We start from the raw sequence: 13,839 nt of genomic DNA, 5'->3' as shown, positions 1-13,839 counted from the left end.
GTTTTTATTCAAAAGGCATCACGAAGAAGAAAGTTGATTTTTTCTCAACAAACACGAGCATTGATTTTTGAATACTTCGTTTATTTCCAATAATAAACTGATAAAATACATCCTAAAAAAGAACAGTAATCAGAGTTTTCTCAACCGCTGCCTATATCATCGATATCACTCAATGTTTACGTCAATATAAATAGAAATTTGCCGATAAATTTTCTGCAAAAAGTTTGAGTTTAGTGCCGGTCTACGTCAATGATGGCCTTCTGCTCTTGTTGGTAAATAATGGCAGATAAGTTGTAATTGCACGGAGAAATAAAGATTAATTCAATCATAAATATACGAGTGGAAAATATTTTGTATCAGTGGCCTATGGACTTGACGCAGATGTTTGCAGGTTGACCGTAGCTCCAGATGGCATTGACTTTTCATAATCGTAAGCTGAATCATAGTTTTTTGTCCATTAAGGAAAATGAATTTGACTTGAGACTTGATGATAAGTAAAGTTCAATTAATCAAAGCTTGAATGAATGAAGGATCTATTGTTTGTTATTATCAACAATGCAGGGGTGCCCACAAGGAGGTTGATATATCAAAACAATTCAAGGGGGGGTCCCTAAAAATAGTTCAGCAGTATTTTAACATTACTAAAATTACCAGGTTGGTACGAAAAATTTGAGATTTCATTATAGGCTATCATGATATCAGCTATAGTATAATTATGTTCCACACCTGCATGAATCAATACTGAAATCCTAGCTCAATTTTTTTTCAATAAATTTACGTACAATTCCTTATCTACGTAAATTACAATAGCCCAATCCCTGTTCGAGAGAAGAAGAAGGAGAAGAAGAATAAATTATGTAACGCTTTTAAGCGTACCGGTAGGTTGATTGAAGATCCTTATTAGCGTACATGTCTCAATCTCACAAATTATTGGACCTATGGCGATTTTCTGTGAGGTAAGCTCTTGCCGACTTTTCGTTACGTAACGTAGAAATTTTCTCAACGAAACAAATAGCTCATGTTGCTCATCAATATGTGTGTACAGTAGCTCAAAGAATACTTTTCCTGAGTTATCTGATGTTAAAACTCATCTAATGCTTCTCTAGAAATGTGATAGTCAAGGTGGCGTGCATGGGAATTCGAAATCGGTTTAGGGTCCTGGACCTCCTTGGGCAACCCCATACCTCCATGAAGGGTCAACATAACGATTATTGATCATTATTATATGAATTGGCGTAATAAATATCAGAGGAAATAATGTCGTTTCATCCACATTCAACTCTTTGTATTCGTGTTATCGGTTTGCCTTTGAGAGAATAGTGTTATTGAGCTTTTCAAGGCCACTTTTTCTACTTCCTCACAAAAAGCAACAAACTGTATATCAGTATCAATATGAATACAGTATTTATTGCGACTTTTAATAATACACTTTCTTGAGTGAGAATGAGGCAACATAGATTATTATTAGCTGGAGAGGCAAGAACCATTAACTCGATCTCGCAGAATGTGCTTTAATGAACTTGACCGAGAAACTTTATTATCATCCAACAAGTGTTGGAAACTGCAAACGTTGTGAACACGCGAGTTTTGATTTGTGGCGATTGGTGGCTGATAATCATACATCTCATTGATGATCGAAAATTCACATTTCATAAATTTGTTTGACTCTGGGAAATCATATTAATTCAAACTTTATCTGCAATCTTTTTCTTCTATCTATGAGATGTTTCACAAAGTGTAGGTACTCTTCTCACTTGTGTGCTTGCTTATTCTGCAATCCTTTGTAATTCATCTAGTCCTTCAAATATCTTTTATTTAACACCTGGTCCTATCAGTTTCTTTTTCCATCCTTCCCCTTATTATTCTTCCCATTCTCATCCTTTCATATCTACCGTCTATTTACTTTTCCTGATACGTTTTTCACTCTCTCAAGGATTGAAGGTTTACCTAGTACATGGATATCCATAGTTGGAAAAACCCTTCAATCTTCCACCCTTCTTTTGCACCACTTTCTTTTTATTTTGTTTCAATGTGCATTGTTGTTGTTGTTGTTGTTTGCATGTATTCTTTTTGTTAATCTCTGTATCAAACTTGTATGTGTGTAAAAAAATGGAATTGGAACTTGATTGACCAATAAATTCACAACTTCTCAACAAATAGGAAATACTAAGACATAATAATATTCCTTGATCTCAATTATTGTTCATCAATGGAGGATTTTATTCGAGATGAGATTTGAAGCTGAGAGAAGCTGAGATTAACTAAAACTGGAACAATAATAAAAACATTTCATATCAGAAAAAACTGATTTTGGAAGAGTGTATTTGAGTGCACTAACTCAGTTGAAACCTGTTGCATCTATTCATTTGGTCATTCGAAAAGAGAGAAAAGTACGGTTTGCAGCCTAAATTAGGGGTTTCCCTCCGTATTAGGTCTATGCCAAACCTGCATGACAATTAGAAAACCGTGTATCTCAATAATCCTTGAAGGTACAGACTTGGTAGCAGAATAGCAGACATCCTTGAGAAATATTTCTAGTGAGGATAATGATGATGGGGGATGAAAGGGGAAAAAATATTCCATATCATTTGATGTTTCATTTTTCAAATTCTGTATAGTAGGCCTATTGATTTTCTTTGCTCGCAAGCTGAATACTAAGAATGCTAATGCTTTTTCAACTATCAACACTGTGAACATAACAATTAATAAGTAGCACATCAACAAAAACAAGTTTACTGATGGAAATGGAGGGAAAAAAAGTTTCCATAAATACAGAGGTGCACAAAGGGGACAAATTGAGTTCTTAAAATTCTGGGATGAGAGTGGGGCTGAAAATCTTTGTAAGGTCCTAAAAGAAGGTACTAAGAAGTGTTTAAAAACACAAAAGAAATTTCTTGTATGGTCTTGGTAGGTGTGTACCCCTGCATTCATGGAAAGAATAAAAGTTCTTCTCTAACATAATATATGGTGGAATTTGGATATTCTCACAGAGCAATTTGTTTGAAGATAATGAACAACATATAATTCGAGCCAGATACCTTGAGCTCATCTAATCCGGCATACCAATATTCAAGATTCTTCAAGATATATAAAAATTTAAACTATCAATTGATCTATGAAAGTATTATTAGTCTGTTTGTTGATATGATAAGATTTATACCATTTTCAATAGGAAATGGCTTTCAAGCACAAATTAATTTCATTATGATTTAATAAAATGAGAAATAATTATATAACATAAAATATTGTAAGTATACCATCAAACTTATACGGTACAGTACGGTACTTATATTCTCACACTCCAGATTAAAAAATATTCAAATGAAAGTCCCTACATCAATTAATTACACATAATAATAACCTTGAGCTGTTCTAATGACATTTAATTTTTTAAATTTATTGGTACACTGTTATGTAGTTGACTCTCGATAGCATTTGACTTGGGGTTATCGAGCTTTTACCACGCATCTGCCAAATTGAATTCACGTTTCAAACATGATAGTTCTATTCAAGGCTGGCCCCTATTCTTTCAGGAATATTCTTTGTGAATACTTTCTTGTTCAGTTATTACTGATGGCTAGTAGGCTGCACTACATCAATGTATGATTTATCATGAATAAAGTAAGAACGCAGATTACAGAATATCCAGTTGCTTCATATTGATTGATTGTTCGAAATGAAATAGTGGGCTGGCTATATGCATCAGTATGATACAGCCTACATCAGTACGCTACTTTTGATCTATAACGACAATAACTTCTACAATCTATGAAAGTAGCAGATAACATCAACTTAAATTTCAATGTCAAAGTAAGTGTTCATACTCATCAGAACTGACAATAATATTATTATTCTGTTAGGCCTACACTGTCAGATGATTTAAAAAGGAACAAGGAATAGTATTTCGAGAAGGAAATTAGGCCTGCTACAGGTAACTATAATAATAATATTAGTAGAGTAGTTTGGAATATTGAAAATTTACAATTTCACAGGCTAAAAAGAGAGTGGAAGAAGTAGAGGAAACTTCAAAGGATGTGAGCTTTTCATATTGTTTTACAAACAATTAAACTGTGTGGAGGAACTTTCACGATACCGAGGATCTCTTGAAAAAATGCTTTGGAAACAAGTATTGTACCTATCATATTTTTAATCAAATTGGATGTACATGCCTCTCACATGGATTCAACAGCGGAAAAATCTCCCATAATTTATTAAAAGTTCAATGAATTTGTTTACAAAATGCAAATTTATCATTGTAAAAACTGAAGTTCCAAGTGGGTATTGGAATGTTGGTATATGTTTGCATATTTAATAGAGTGGATGAACTTGATAAAAAGTTACGCAATGGTATCTACCATCGAAAAGCCTACAACAATGTAAGTTGAGAATGCTAAACCAGATTTTGACATGAAATGAGAAGTGAGAAAACTTTTCTTTCCTTCTCCAATTCACTTATACTTGTGGATAGCTCGTCATGCTTCACGACGGTTAGGCATCTTATCTACAAAAGTTGCAAATGCGTTTCATTTATTCAAGAATCCCACCTTTATCAATATTTATACCCAGTTACATTCCTACGAAAATAATGTTTTTAGTCTCCATAATAATTTCCCATAAGAATCATGAATGATTAATAAAAATGATACATTAAAATGAGAAATTGTAGGCCTATTATAGTGAGGTCCACGTTATAATGGCAGTGGCGAAAGATAGGAAAACAACGTTGCCGATCCTCTGTCTTGCCTTCTATATACGGTATCTAGGTTTAATAATGTAATATTAACGGTTCATTCTCGTTTAAAATAATCAAATATATTTTATTAAATAAGAAATTATATTTTTCAATAATTTCATAATAAATTTTCATAACTAAGATGAAATATTTTGTTTATCAATTATTAATTTTACATTGTTAAAAGACGATCTGGCAACAGAGAAAATCGAAGAAGAGATAGCCCTATCCGCTTTGTTGAATGATAGACAATGATAGCAATACCATTGCTAATCAAACACTGCCATTATAACGTGGACCTCACTATAGGATGTTACGTTACGTTATGTTACGTTATTGATATGAAATGAATTCTAGTAAATAAATATTTTTTTAAAATTTCGTTGTCAAGGAATAATTTACAATAATTCCATCTGTGTGTTGATTAATGATAGAACGAATCTGCAATTTATTAAGAGTGAGGAAGTATTCATTGGATTTTACTGTATATTCATTGATTATTGCAGTGCATTATCGCAGCAATTCATGTACGATTTTCAAGCTCTCTCAGAAATTTCTTAAAATATTGATCTTTCAAGTTCTAGGATACCACCTATTCTTTACTGATTCTTTTTTGATTTATACAAAAAGTACAACATCAAAAATGATAGGGAGAGAAAAAATAAGGTCACCTTGTGCTATCCCTCTTCCAAATTTAGAGGTGATAAGGTTACACATAGTCCGAAATAGATTAAGAGTTGTAGATGTTCACTTTACAGCATTTTCAGCTCTCAATTATTTTCACAATGTAGATTTTTAAATCAAGATGCTTCAAAATCAAACATAGAAGGAAAATTTCACATTATTATCACTAAAGTAGGAAATATTCACATATTGAAGAAATAATTTTGGAGGACCAAAAAACAAACATAATTCTATCGCAGTAAGTAACACAATACTCAATATTATTTATAACATTGAAACAGTTTCTTATTCTCCAACTGGAAAACATATACGAAATAGAATGATACTTTTTTGATGCCATTCCTTTGAAGTAGCTTTAGCATGAAGAAGGGAAAGAGAGGGATATAATTTGCAGCACTGTTCGTATAATAACGCGTAACAAACACCTGAGATTATCTGACCGTTTTGTTTGATTGATCATCTAGATAGGAGAGACGCTATGACGTCTCTGAAATGATCGCCCGCCGGGTCAGTGGCAATGAGCTTGAACCGGTGGCAGAACTTGTGAGAAGTCTGTCTTGTTTTTCCACATCTGTTCAACGTTCCTTCATGAACATCAGGGCTCATGTTTTCTAAGGTTGGCCTGGCCACTAACGACAGGACATGCATGATGAACGTTTGTGTATACTCACATCATGTTCATCATGCACTTTCCATTACTGTAACATACATAAATAAACAACTCAAATCTAATCTACGAAGCATGTATTGAGTTGGACAAATTTTAAAACCTTTGGAAATGGAAACCACAGGGAACTTTTTTCAAAAATTAGAGATTTCAAAGGAGAATAATATCTTGAAAACTATGACAGCTATCAAATGAGGTGACTGAACAACATTTCTAGGGAATATATTTCAATTTTGAATGGGATAATCATGTCGCTATAGTCACTCCCGAGACATTTGGAAAAATACGTCAAATTCAACCATTGAACCACACTTCTCCACTTTGGATTATGACGACCCCGGACGACCACCCCAATCCTGGATCTGCGCCTAGTGGAAGTGTCATAAGGTCCAATTGGAGATAAAACTACTGGATTTTCTGAAAAGTCAACTCTTTAATAGTAGCGGATATCTCGAGAACTAAGAAAAATATCAATAAACAGCGGGGGAAGACAAAAAGTTGATGTTTAACCTTCACCACACCCTTTTGAGAAAGGGGGAGGATTTACCTGTTTTTACCACCTTACAGACTAGTCCACACAGAGCTGTGGGCTGTCGAGTCATAACTCTCACTGCCTTCAAATATTTCTTTCTCGACTGATCTACATTGTTGCAGAACTGAAGACACACTAAAAACTGAAATGCTTCATCGACACCCAAAAAATTGCATGAAATAGTGACATAATAAATTTTATTCAGGCGCAGATTCAGGGGGGCGATCGGGCCGATTGCCCTCCCCGCACTTTTCCAAGTGGTATCTGACAAAACTTCAGCTACTACTGTAGTTGCAGAAATAAGAATGAATAAAGTTGCATTTGAATGGACAAATTCAAAAATCTAATCAATTATCAAATAATAAATCTAATTTTTGGATAGTAGTTCTCATCGAATTTCCATCTAGCTGTTAACCCTGTTGTCAATGTCTGCAGTAGCAGAGGTCTTCGGGGTGATGTACAGCATTTATGTAGGATTTTCGTTAAATAATAATTATATATTAATTAGCATTTGAATAAATGCATTCTCTATTTAATTCCATCTGTAAGTAATAAAGCCCTCAAATGCTGTTTCTGGGTGTGAAAGTCGAACAGGGGGGGGGGGTTCCCCGACGACCACTCCAATCGCTCCCCCCAGGTTCAGAGTCCTGGATCCGCGCCTAGTGGAAGTGTCATAAGGTCCAAGATTGGGGATAAAACTACTGGATTTTCTGAAAATTTAACTCTCTAATAGTAGCGGATATCTCGAGAACTACGGTATGAAAAATATCAATAAACTGCGGAAGAAGACAAAAAATTATAATTATATTTAAACCTCCTCCACACTATTTTAACAAAGGGGGTGTGAGTGAGGACTTTCTATAATGATATGTTTAGCTCCAAATATTCTAAACAGAGCAGAAAACAATTTTATTATAAACATTTCCCACTCCAACTCTTCAAAGACTGGACTGAAGCAAGCCTCCACATTCAAATAATTTACTGTAACATTTTTCCAGGGAGGATCTTGGTGCATGCTTGACGACCGTATGTTCTTCAACAGTGTTGTTGAAAAGCTACTGGCGACTATGATACTAGCACTAGATGGCATCTCATGTCTATAGTGAGTTTTACGTTATAATATCAGTATTCGATTAACATTGCACATTAGTATTGATTGCTATCCTTGTATATCATTCGACAAAGTAGATTGCGCTATATACTTCTCTAGCTCCGCCATGTTGCTAGATCGTTTCTTAACAATGTAGAAATATAGCTAATTAACAGAATCTCTTATCATAATTATTTTCAGAATCATTGAGAAAGATCATTTCTTGGCGGATAAAATACAATCCATTATTTTTAACAAGAATGAACAGTAATATTACAACAGATACAGTATATATATTTCCAGTATTTTATAGGATATATTTTTCATATAAATTCACCACTCATTGCAGCTGTTGTGGTGTGGTGTAGCTCTACGGTAGCATTTAATTTTTACTCAAATTCAATTTTATTTTTAATATTAATTTTTTTTTGTACTATTACTATTGTATAATGAATCATTTTAATATGTTGTTATGGAAGCAATTTTTGGGAGAAATCTTGTATGCTTCTATGTTTTCATGTTTTCATAAATAAATGAATAGCGGTATCAGTTATCCTCTTATAGATGGCAGTGGCAAGCCAGAGAATCGGCATCGCTGTTCTCCTATTTTTCTCCACTACTATTATAACCTGGACCTCACTATTAATAGTTGCCCCGTTTGTGTTAATAATGTGTTGATTTACTACAGTCGATCTGCAATATTCTTATAGAAGGCAGTGGCAAGCCAGAGAATCGGCATCGCTGTTCTCCTATTTTACTCCACTGTTATTATAACTTGGACCTCACTATGAACAGTTGCCCCGTGTATTAATGTGTTGATTTACTACAGTCGATCTGCAATCTTCTTATAGGAGGTAGTGGCAAGGCAGAGAATCGGCATCGCTGTTCTCCTATCTTTCTCCACTGTTATTATAATGTGGACCTCACTATAGTTGCCCCGTGTGTTGATGTATTAATCTGCTACTACAGTTGTTCTGGAAACGGAAGCAAGGTCATTATTGGAATGCGTCATTCGCTTCAAGCAGACCGGATTCACTTCTACTGAGACCAATTTTCAGTTATTTGTTTTGTTGCCGAGCTCACAATTTGCAGGATATGCGGTCACTCTCAGCGAGCATCCACAAGTATTATGGAACCAGGTGCGGGAGACACTATCAATATTTATAAAATATATTGATGTCCACAGGGGGGGGGGGGGGTGTTGGGACACAGACTGCATCCTTGGGAGTGCAAAGGTCAGCAGTGTTTAGAAAATTACTATTGATGACATTCGGGTTTCCTACAACACACGTCATCTGACAAAATAGCATCACAGTACATTGCAGTTGTACGTTGTAGACCTACTTTGAGAGTTCATGATTCCTATATATGAATCTTTGCACAAATGGAACATGAATGGATAACCTTTGAATCTATTCAGAACTTGTACTAAGAGGTGGAGTATAGGTATATAGAAGGCCTTAGTCTATTCAAATCTCAATGAATTTGATGTAATTAATAATGTTGAACGAAATCTTAAATTGATGAAAGCAATATCACAGTACGAAATTCATTGTTGAGAGCAATTACAGTAAGAAATTCCAAATTCCTGTTAGCAATAATATTACAGGCATTTTAGAATTTCGTTTTACATATAATTATTCATAATTGATAATAAAACTATTATTCATGGAAAGGTTAGTGAGCTCTTTTCTACTGTTAACGGGAAGAAATTTAATTAACACATTTGAAGAATATCTCCACTGTCCATGAAAAAAATAATATAAACATAATATACAAAAATGAAAATAACATAATTCAAATTTGTAACTTGATTCTAACGTTCTCAAAAGGAGTAGGAAATGGTCAATGTTATTGAACTTTGCTTTCACTGAAACAGGCCTATCATAGATAGTCAATTTGTAGTATTATTTGTGGGTTTATAACCAAAATCAATTAGGTACTTCATCATATTCATTCATATTAGCACACTTTTTTATGTATTTAAACACAACATGTAGTCAAATGTTAAGTAAATAATTTAAAACTTTTGCTTACTTTTATTTGCTTGAAATTTGACTGCATGTCGTGTTTAAATACATAGAAAAAGTGTGTTAATACATCGCAGCTCGGAATGGATCAAGAAACCATCAGCTTCCATTCATATTGTTGACCAGGTGCAATTTTTTCTGAGGAATAAGGTGAATTCAATTGACATTTCCTGTCCCTGATGATGTATCAATATTATTATCACCTTACAATATTGTTATTTATATAACCAGAGATGAACGAAATATAATTGTTTCTGTATGATATTACTTAGTATAATTATACTAAGTTGATCTGGGAGAATACCTGTTTCCAGAAGAAATTCATGATGGAATCATTTAAACACTTGCGAAATATGAAATAAATATAGGCTACCTACTACATGATTCCTCTCTCCTCGACTTAATGAGAAAAAATTCTGGTCTATCATTATTATACTACCTGTTCTATTCTACTCTGAAATAATTATTGGTAAAAGGAGAAATAACATGGGGAAAGGCAGCAGTTTCAACTTATAAAAGGCCTAATAATAATGGGCAACAAATTTGGTTCCATCTCTTTATTAAATGCTCTCTCTATACAACTAATGGATGGAGTTTAACTATATTATAAAAGAAAATTTACATAATTATTTCAATCTGTCCTATGCAGAAGGTACGGTACTGTACCCTGAAAAAGAGTCATCTTTATCATCATTTTGCGCTTATCCCATTTAAGTCAGCAACGTTATTAAAACATCATTTAATCACTATTACAAATTTATGTGATGCTTTTAAAGTTATCGATTTAGTTTTTTATTTATAAAAAAGATTTATATATCATGCAATAAACGAACGAACTAGTAACCTCTATGAATACCTTCCAGAATACCTCATCCATGAACACTCTCTGATGGTCAAACGTTTTTTCGGCGGTGTTAGAGAAATGTACAGGACAACTTTTTTGAGATGATGCTAACTTTTCTTTTAATGGTGAGGGCTGGTGTGGGTAAGTGTGCTAGCTGTGCATATGTAATTATAGCATATATGAATGCCAAAATTCCATAGCGCATTTTCCAGTCTGCATCATCACATAAAAATTCACCTGTAATACAGTACAAACTCGCTAATCCAAACTAACAGGAATCAATATCCTATAAGAATATTGAATAGAATTGTCGTAGTAGGTATAGTTGAGTTTAATTTTAGGAAACAGAAGAAAGTCAAACTGAGATGTAACAACATTCTTGTACCGATATAAGTTATGAAATTTTTATAAATCTTCAATAATATTTTATTATACCAATTGAAAACTCATTGATGTATCTGGTAAATGTAAGTTTCAATTTACATCTCAAAAAAATTAGAAATATTTATATTGTGTTTTTGTAATCGACTTCATTTAATTGTTGTAAATAGTAATAAGGCTTGTGTACAAAAACTACTGAACTGTTCAAGAAGTATATGTGATAAAATTCAAATAAGAGATGATTCAGTGTTGTAATAGGGAGGTTTGGAATCAGCGAGAGTATACTGAAACAATCAAAATAATAATTAATAATATCTATGAAGTAGAATAGTTATTTCTACATGCCTACACACATTATGATAGTAGGTATATCATTCCAGAGGATCATAAATTGGAAAGTTATATATCGTTCATTGATACAAAGTCTACTATTAAGGAGTAGTTTGTAATCAAAGTGATGAAAAATCTATGAAATACATAATATTTTATATAATATACAAGATAAGTAGTACAGTATATGAATGAGCTAAATTATATGACCAAGTCTTGGTCTTTGTGCGTTTCTTGAAAATAATTATTTGAATTTCACTAGTAATAAAATCTTCTAAATAAGGTATAATATAACAATTATTATTTCCAGATGAAAGAGTGAGCTAATAAGTAATATTTATTCAATCAGATAGGTTCTAAAAAGCATTGTCCTAAATAAATTATTATGCAATAGTTATTGATGTTCAGTCACTATACTTATATGTGGGTAGAGCACCTTTATGAGAAAATCGTTGATAAACTCATACTATCTCAATTGACATTTTAATTTAATTTAAAATTGTAAAAAATAACTACCCATAGGTTTAGTACTGGAGGTTGTAAAAAACACAAAGAATAACTATAGGTTTAGTACTGGAGATCAGTTCTGATAAAGCTTGAAATAGACTATTCTATTTCTTCGAATTGATCTTTTTTCGAAACAATTACCTCTCTCACACAAATGATTGATGACATGGCGAAAAATGTCGTTATTTGAATGCATAACTGACTAAAACATGACTGTCAAGTTTCCAGTTAATTTAAATTACAGTGATCCAAAAAATGTATTAAATTTAAACCAAAAATAGTTTGAAAGATTTGAATGAAAAGAGTTGAGCGATATTATCATTTCAATATAATATAATATTAAATCGTATCTTTGTTGATCAATATAAAAGAAATAGGTACTTCTTCAGAGAGATCGTAGATATAGGCCTACTAAATGACTGACTAAACAAAGGAGGATAGCTCTACTCAATGGCTTTATATAAGTAATTTGAGGAGAGGAGAAACTTAGAGAAACTACTTGGATGTAGCTGGGAAATAGCATCTAACAAATTGCCTCCTATCCAATAGAATGTTGAACATCAGTGCCTCAAAGTACCTAATGTCATCGAGATAAATTTACTTCAATTACCTCAAACTTCTTTATTATATTTACAGAATTTACAGAGTATAACAATTCTGATTAGTCCAAAACAGACAGAAAACGTAATGTATCATCATCTCTGTCGAACAGATAATCGAATTAAAAATAATTTATGGATAAATCTATTACATTCAACGTTGATATGAATCACTCTGTCACCAGATCAATCTTATAACAAATTCAATAATTCTCTACCATTATCAACGTCAATACACTCCATAATTAATTTATGAAATCACAAAAAGTGAGAATATTTTTGTTATTTGTTCCCTCTGATTGTCAAGGTGTCACCTAAATAATGGAAAAGATCACTGACATTGTAGGCCTGTTTGAGAAAAGAAAAACTATTGTAAAATTGAAAGAGTGCAGTTTATAGATGATACAAATATCTGAATCGATTATAGTCACTTGAGACTAGGTACTATGAATGAGCCACAACAAGTCATATAGCCTAATAATTCCAACTGTCCTTACTCAAACGTTTATAGTGGTACAAAAAATATCTATCATATTTCACTGTTTTTGAGAGGATCAAAAAATTCATCTTTTCTTATTCAAATAAGATATGGGAACAAATTCAATGTTTTATTAGTATATTATTTTTAAATGTTTACTGTTAGTTATCATTATTCAAGTATAGTTAATCATAGAATAATCAAAGTTTATGAGTACGTTTTTTAGAGAATAGATGATTTTATATATTCAAATCCTACGTTTTTATCAATCAGGATAAAAAATGTTACGATGATTCCTATATAATAACAAATTCTAAAACATTTTATGAATAAATTCTACATTTTCAAAATTCAACATCGTTAAAAGCATTTTATTTAAGAGATAACTACAAGTGCACTATAATTTATTTTAAAAATAGTATAAAAAGTTCTCCGTTACATGTACATACATACATCAATTTATAATATAATATACGAGGATAGATTATATGCGCTCCTACGTTTAACACAATAATATTATAGTTAGACACCTTTATCCAAAATAAGAAGTATGTCTCTGGATAACAGTTCTAAACTATAAACACAATTAACAACTACAGTTCACCATAAAAGTGGTCAACGTCATAGCATCTAGTTTTCACATCAACTTATCACAAATTATAAACACCGAGTGTAGAAAAATATGTCCAACTAAATTTTGGAAGTAGATATATTACGCTTCCCGATATTTTTCCGATAATAATTGATAATATATGTTCAGTACTCACAATAAATGCAAGATTTTCTGTGTTAGACAAACTACGCATCACCTCAGCGTTCACTGAGGACAAGAATTTGGCAAAATCAATAATAAATCAACTGAAAGTATCATTATTATACTCAATTATTCACACTTGCACTCCCTCTCTTTCTAATCACATAAGTAACAAAGCACAGTTCACACACCGGTTGACTGACAGAGTAAA

At 32.6% G+C, this 13,839-nt stretch overlaps 1 long non-coding RNA gene across 1 annotated transcript; it reads left to right on the top strand.

The window, feature by feature from the left end:
- Nucleotides 1-289: 289 nt before the first annotated feature.
- Nucleotides 290-11,804, top strand: LOC120351435. The gene is made up of 3 exons (XR_005571398.1): nucleotides 290-430; nucleotides 7,614-7,717; nucleotides 10,599-11,804. It is a non-coding gene; the product is annotated as an uncharacterized LOC120351435 (long non-coding RNA).
- Nucleotides 11,805-13,839: the final 2,035 nt, after the last annotated feature.

The sequence above is a fragment of the Nilaparvata lugens genome, chromosome 5 (genome assembly GCF_014356525.2).
Source record: "Nilaparvata lugens isolate BPH chromosome 5, ASM1435652v1, whole genome shotgun sequence".
Taxonomy (NCBI): Eukaryota; Metazoa; Arthropoda; class Insecta; order Hemiptera; family Delphacidae; genus Nilaparvata; species Nilaparvata lugens.
Note: the sequence above shows the minus strand (reverse complement) of the source record. Positions and strands in the feature narration are given on the sequence as shown.